General features: G+C 36.0%; 1 pseudogene across 1 annotated transcript in view; it reads right to left on the minus strand.

The window, feature by feature from the left end:
* Positions 1 to 249: 249 nt before the first annotated feature.
* LOC101308831 overlaps positions 250 to 6,936 on the minus strand; it is a 22,006-nt pseudogene continuing 15,319 nt past the window's right edge. Inside the window, exons 27-46 of the transcript XR_185463.1 lie at positions 5,987 to 6,062; positions 5,826 to 5,935; positions 5,670 to 5,741; positions 5,497 to 5,568; positions 5,288 to 5,359; positions 5,141 to 5,206; positions 4,988 to 5,059; positions 4,776 to 4,847; positions 4,618 to 4,686; positions 4,384 to 4,455; positions 4,144 to 4,209; positions 3,779 to 3,838; positions 2,894 to 3,272; positions 2,625 to 2,823; positions 2,191 to 2,339; positions 1,915 to 2,021; positions 1,586 to 1,796; positions 1,258 to 1,495; positions 724 to 878; positions 250 to 630 (exon numbers count right to left, since the gene is read on the minus strand). The product of XR_185463.1 is annotated as an uncharacterized LOC101308831 (transcript). The remainder of the gene's footprint in view (positions 631 to 723; positions 879 to 1,257; positions 1,496 to 1,585; positions 1,797 to 1,914; positions 2,022 to 2,190; positions 2,340 to 2,624; positions 2,824 to 2,893; positions 3,273 to 3,778; positions 3,839 to 4,143; positions 4,210 to 4,383; positions 4,456 to 4,617; positions 4,687 to 4,775; positions 4,848 to 4,987; positions 5,060 to 5,140; positions 5,207 to 5,287; positions 5,360 to 5,496; positions 5,569 to 5,669; positions 5,742 to 5,825; positions 5,936 to 5,986; positions 6,063 to 6,936) is intronic.

A 6,936-nucleotide genomic window follows, 5' to 3' on the forward strand; every position in this document is an offset into this window, starting at 1 on the left:
TCTTAACCATTCATAAAGTTGGTACTTTTCAAAAGAAACAGAGAACATGAAGTTGACTGTTTACAACAATGGAGGCATGGTCGGCCTTGGCTCCCTCTGTAAAAGGTCCAGTATTCTGGTCAACTATGGAGACATACAACTTTGTCCGCGGAAACAACACAGAGTCCTACACGATGTGCTACGTTGGAGAAGAAATGTTCTAATACGAAAACACGATAGTGTGACATGGTCGTTTGTTAATCTTCAATTTTAACTTGAATAAACTTTATAGAGATCTGACGACGTAGTAGTATCAGAAGAACCAGTCCATTGTGCATCTGATGAACACACAAGGTTGTGACTTCCACTTGGTGAGCTTCCTTGTGCATTCTGCTCAGACAGGCTTTCGAAGGCTCTTAACCTCGTCATTTCATCACCATGGATACTTGGATCCAAAGCCACCTTATCCATTGGGGTTCGCCCTTCAAGCATACTCACTACTGCAGACATGATTCGCCTGAGTGCAGCTGTTGGATTGGCGCACAGTAGAGCTACTTTGATAATTCTAAGCGCCTCTTTCTTATTGAAATCGGATCCCAACCTCGGATCCACCAGCTCCAGTAAGTTCCCTTTTTGATGCAAAACATGGGCCTAAAGATAAGCGGAGAAAATGAGTGGATGATCACAAACTAGTTACATGTATATGTAGTGAAAGAGTTTTTGAATCAAGATTATTTATCTTACCCAATCCATAAGACATTGAATGTTCTCATTGGATCCATATTTCATGTTGTTCGATCTTTCCTGAAATAGTTTCTAGTGCAACAACTCCAAAACTGTAGATATCTGCCTTATAGGTCAAACAACCCCATAACGCATATTCTGGTGCCATGTATCCTCTGCACGACAATGAAATTTTGTTTTCACTGACGATAGTCACTCTAATACAAAGATTTTGCCCATAAAATTATAAATCCAAAATGGGATCATTCCCCAAATAGAAATGAAATTAAGGTATCAACACTATATCAGACATCATTACATGTAAATTACATATTTTGTTGTCATTGCAGCATGCATTTCTGCAGTCAATAGCAGTTACCAACTTACTGTAACTAACTGAAAATTTCAAATATTTTACTCAGAAAAAGATTATAAGTTATCATGTTTGTGTCGGAATTATCAAGATTTTAAAGACAGAGAAAACTGAGTGGAAAATGGCTTAAGCAAAATTAGCCTCAGCAATGAAGTTGATATATATATATGACAGAAGCTTACATAGTTCCAGCAACCCTCGTGCTAATGTGAGTGTTCTCCTCTTCGTCAAGCTTGGCCAAACCAAAGTCCGAGATCTTAGCATTGAGGTCTTGGTCCAGTAACACATTAGTAGTTTTGATGTCTCTATGTACAACCTTCACCGCCGATTCCTCGTGCAGATAAGCCAGACCATTTGCTATGCCTACGCATATTTTCTGCCTTGTAGGCCAGTCCAAGTTTAGGAGATCATCCTCTGGACCTGCAATTGCATACCTTATTATTAGATCACTTCAGAATCTTTGAATGCATGACTTCAGGATTAATTTGTTCCTAAATTAGATAAGCTTACCGTACAAAGCGCGAGCAAGGCTATTGTTTTCCATGTACTCATATACCAACAATAACTGGTTTGCTTCAATACAACATCCATACATTCTAACCAGATTTGGATGCTGCAAGCAAGAGATCATCCCGATTTCGTTCACAAATTCACGATTTCCCTGCTTTGATTTTGAGGATAGTTGCTTAACTGCAATTATAGTACCATCCAATAGTACACCCTGCATTAAGCATAGTGAACTAGTTTTCATTCCTGATAAAATTAGGCCATATTATTTAGACATGAAAAAGACTTAAAAGTAGAAGGAAAAAGATAACAGGATAGCTGTTGTATTATACCTTGTAGACGGACCCAAAACCACTTCTCCAATTTTGTTTATAGGATCAAAGTTATTGGTGGCAGTTTTCATTTGCCTCAAGGTGAAAATACCAGCTGTCTGTAGATCCTCTCAGAACTGTCAAAAAACCCAAGTTAGTTAGGATAATCAGTAATGTCTGTGAAAATTGATAAAATTTCTTCGACATAGTATCTGAGTGTGTGTTTCCTAGTTCACATGGAACTTGAAAGAATAAGGCCAACGTGACATATGAAATTGGCATATATAGTAGATTTGCAGCACCTTCTTCCCTTGATGTCTGACTATCCCCCAGACAGCCTTTCCACCACAGAATGCCAAAAGTTAAGAACAAAAGGCACAAAACTGAAGCTCCAACCACCATATACATCTCTCCTTTGCTATCATGAGTTTTAGGAGGCTTGAACTCTACAGAAAGAAAGAAAAAAAATATCTTAAAAGCTGGAAACAGATGCAGTAACTAAAATTAAGAATAAGTTGCACATAGTACTCTTGTTCTATGATAATCTGGATACTTAAATTATACCATCTTCGTCTATATTTTCCAATCTATTGCAATGAAAATATAAATTTTTCCCTTGGTTCCTTTTCTGTTCTGAATGAGTACAAAACAAATGGATTGTAAAATGTAAAGCGTCGAATAATGTTCTTAAAAACAGATTTGAAAAGTTTGCATGCAATTCAGAATATTACCAGGCTCTATAGAAATGGCTGATATAAGGGGACCATAGATTCCTCGTCTAGGGGATGCTGTTGTGCCTTTTCCAGACCAATGAAACCGAATCTCTAGAGATTTGTTTGTAACTTGAACTGCTTTTGTGTCCACTATGACTACCTTATCAACCCCTTGTGCTGCTTTTACAATGTCAAAATCCTTCAATACAAGTTTCTCCTGTAACAAATGTTATCAATGAGAAACATTGTGTCAGCATTAAGACTCCATCAACTGTATGATTCAGTACCTGAATATATACATCAAATATCCGTCTTCCAACACTTTGATAAGATTTATTGCCTCGGATTATTATCTCCGCAAAGTGAAGGCTCACAGTATAGTTTCCTTCTGCTAAGCAGTTTGCATAATATGTGAGAGAGAGAGGACTGAGGCGAGCATGAGTGTACAACTCAGAGTTTATCATTCCAAGTATTGATACATTATTTGCTATGTAGTCATAAGAGGTGATGTTAGTATCCCAGAAAAATCCCGTGCTACTGGTTCCCCAGTTAGGTCTCACCTGGATAAATTTTGCTCCACCTCCAAGATCTGTATCATCTTCAAATTTAACTCCACCAATCGTGGTCGCCTCTCCACCACAATTTATATGCAATGAGTACTGAACTGTTGAGTAACAGTAGATAAATGAAAACTCATAGTAGAGAAAAAAATTGAGTGGATAAATGATATCGATTAGTATCAGAAACCATTTACTCTAGGTCATCTGGAAGTTAACTACTGAATTTGTACAAAGTATTTACAAAATTAAATAATTATAAAGCTAACCATCATTTGGTTCCAATCTATTCAATCAGATTTGATTCTCAGAGATGTATTGTTACCTTCTGTACATGGATTTTTCTCCAGGCAAGCTCCAGATAATCTAGATTCGTGATGCATAATAATCAGCTTATGTATAAGTCCATGAAGTGAATATAAAAGGATAAAAAATTGCTTCATCTTTGAAGACTAATAAGTATGAAGCTTACGAGTTGTTTCGTGCAGAAGAGCTTCTGAAAACGTTCCTGATACATGTCAAATCAGTTGAAACAGAAAAATTAGAGGTGGATGAAGACTATATATAGTGTGTGCTTAGTATGCCAACCCCACAGAAAACAGTTCTTACAGGTATTCGCTGCATGTAGGTGGCTCAGAGTCCTTGGAAAAATTATTGTAAGAAACATCTATCTGGCTGCACACAAATATGATAAAATTCTAAGCGAGTATAAATCCACTGAAAAGTCCGTGTTAGAATATTGATAAATGTTCATTTACATGATTAAGAAGATTAGTTAATGACAGTAAATCATAGTGATTTAAATGCTTCAAACAGTTCATTTGGAAAGAAAAAAAACATACACTAAAATATTCTGTCAAACTTTTTAGAAGAAAGTTAAAAAAATTGTTAATAATAATAGAATTGTCTACTAGATACTTCAAAAAAATGTAAAAAACAACTAAAAAACAAAACAAATTAATTTAGGATAGAAGACATACTAGCGGTTATCTTTGCTCTTGATCCATTGTGGAATAGAACCAGTGAGCAAGTTGCTAGTCAGATACCTATTCCAAAACAAATAACAGTCACATTTTGTTGAACTACAAATTAAAGGTTGGTTACATGGGATAAATCTATGCTTATGTAGATGTGAAGATAGTGCGTGCAGAGGAGGCCCCCAGCATTATGAGGTAAGCTGGCATGACATATATGAAATTCACATTTCTTACAAGTACTACAAATTGTCTGGATCCAGAACCATAGCTTCAACATCAGGAAAGCTTCCTTCCAATCTGTTGAAGCTGAGATCTCTGTAAGATAATGGATGTTATAAGAACCGAAAGCATACTGTATTGAACCTTAACTGAGAAGATGAACTGTTTATCAAATTGATATCGAGAATGCATACTGAATGTGTCTTATGTACTTGAATGAGTAGTAGAATATAAAGATTAAGAAGAGGAGTAAATTACAATATATTCAATACTTGCATTGCTTTTAAATCAGGAATAGGTCCAGATAAATTACAGCTCCTTAGCATTCTGCAGTATAACTCAATATTAGCATAGTTGCAGATAAACATGGACTAGTCTAAAACTACAGACGGAAATACAACATGTTTTAGACTCACAATCTTCTCATGATTTTCATATTAGTTAGGTTTGGAAATACTGAACCCCCTCCGTTTAAGTCGCTGATCCTTCTGCATCAATTGCATCATAAATAACTGTTAGGCGAAACTAATCCCTTTGATACGTAGCTATAGTGTCAAATATGATGTAGAATATGGTTTTCAGTGTAACTATACTGTTACTGCAACGAAGAGCTGGGTGTGGAACTCACAATTCTGTTAAATTACTCAAGACAGAAATGCTAGACGGAATGGGGCCTTGTAGAACACTAGCTTGGATCTCTCTGTGAAGAATTCAACATGGATAGAGATTACACCAATTCTATAATTTCTGAATGATATTATAATATCAAAAAAGCACCTACAATTTCTTAAGTTGACTCCAACTCGGAAGAAGTCGGGAAGTTGTGAAGTTGTTACTGCTAATCCTCCTGTATAAGATGATATTTCATTAAATGACAGCTGAACATGTCTTAAGAAAAATTGCAAGTCATAATGTGAGTGTCACTTACAATTCTATTAATTTGGTCAGATTTGTGAGATCCACTGATAAGACTCCTGTGAGATTGTTTGCACTAATGATGCTGCAGATCGATACCAGTGCCAACTTATCAGTTACTCACTTTGACAAGCTATTCGATATTTTTCAAATCAATAATTAAACGTAAAAAAATAAAAAAATAAATAAAAAACTGATGATGGATGAAAAGGAGGAGCTTACAGAATCTGCAAGTTGACCAACTTCCCAATCTCAGGAGGAACAGTTCCAGAAAACATCTTTGTCTCTAGACTCCTGAAATAATATTGTTTTATCAAAGCAGGCCAAACCGAATGAAAATCAAGATCTGACAAACACAAAAAGGTAATTTACATAGATAATGGAAGAGCATATACAAGATTCTTAGAGTGGTAATGTTTCCTAGGAAGGCAGGGATTGGTCCAGATAAGTTGTTCACACTGAGGGACCTGCAGTTTACTCATTGTCTTAGTTCAATATATAGGCCACTCTTAGCTAAACTTGAATATGAAGTTATTAAGAAGTGCATTTACATTAATTCCAACTTTGTAGAAGCCCATTCACTCGGTATATTACCACTGATGAAGTTCCTTGAGAAATCGCTGTAGAGAACAGAAAAGATATTACTAATAACATTAGCAATCTAGAAAAATCAAACATCAATTAGCAACGTATTACATTTCAAAATCCTTACATTTGCATGTGTAAGGTAAGGTAACTTTGCAATAGATGGTGGAAGTACACCAGCAAGATCTTGCCCTTTAAGAAAACTGCATTAGAAAAATGTCAGAGCTAACTGATGATAAAATTCAAACTATGCGTGAAAATGGAGTCATGGTGCCTTGCATATCAATATCATTCTCATAAACAAAGGGATTCTCGTAAACTGGAAAGGAAAGAAGAGAAAGAAAAAGCAGATATACCTAAATACTTACTCATACACTTGTTGTGCATAAAAAACCAGCAAGATATTATATAGGAAGTAATGGGAAACACACATATCATCAATAGGCCTCAAAATTGCACCAACGTATTAACGTACATGTTGATAACATGGCATGAGCCATCAGGGAAGGAGCAGTTGCAAGTGAGTGTGTTGTTAAATCGAGTGTTAGCAGATTTTGGGGTAGTCCAGCTTGTGTGGGTTGTGTCATTCAAGCACGGGTCTACGCTAAAGTTCCAGTCCTCTTTTCTTAATTGTGTAGCAATTTCTCGTAGGGCTTGCACTGCAAACACAAATCCAACCTTCTCAATCCCACTATCTAGGGTAACTTCCAAACATCTAATTTCTTTTTCCTTTCAAAATATGAAAATAAAAATAAAAATAAAATTAAACGAATGCCACAATTTTTTTTTTTTTTTTTTTTTTTAATGGAAATTGGAATTTAGACGGAAGAGACAGCCCAAAAATAATGTGATCCACAATAACCCAAACTAGCATACGAGTCCAACGCCAATTAAGCAACTACCATGAGAGAGTAATGGCCCAAGGTTTTCCACCTTGAAAGTTAGAACCATCAGACCTCAGGCGACTCAAGCCCTAGACTCCTAGAGTCACAAGCAACCTACAAATTAGGGACTTGCATTCGAACATTACCACTCAAACAAGTGTGTTGTCATCGCTATCAAGTTATTTTTGAAAAA

The sequence above is a fragment of the Fragaria vesca genome, unplaced genomic scaffold (genome assembly GCF_000184155.1).
Source record: "Fragaria vesca subsp. vesca unplaced genomic scaffold, FraVesHawaii_1.0 scf0512992, whole genome shotgun sequence".
NCBI classification, from domain to species: Eukaryota; Viridiplantae; Streptophyta; class Magnoliopsida; order Rosales; family Rosaceae; genus Fragaria; species Fragaria vesca.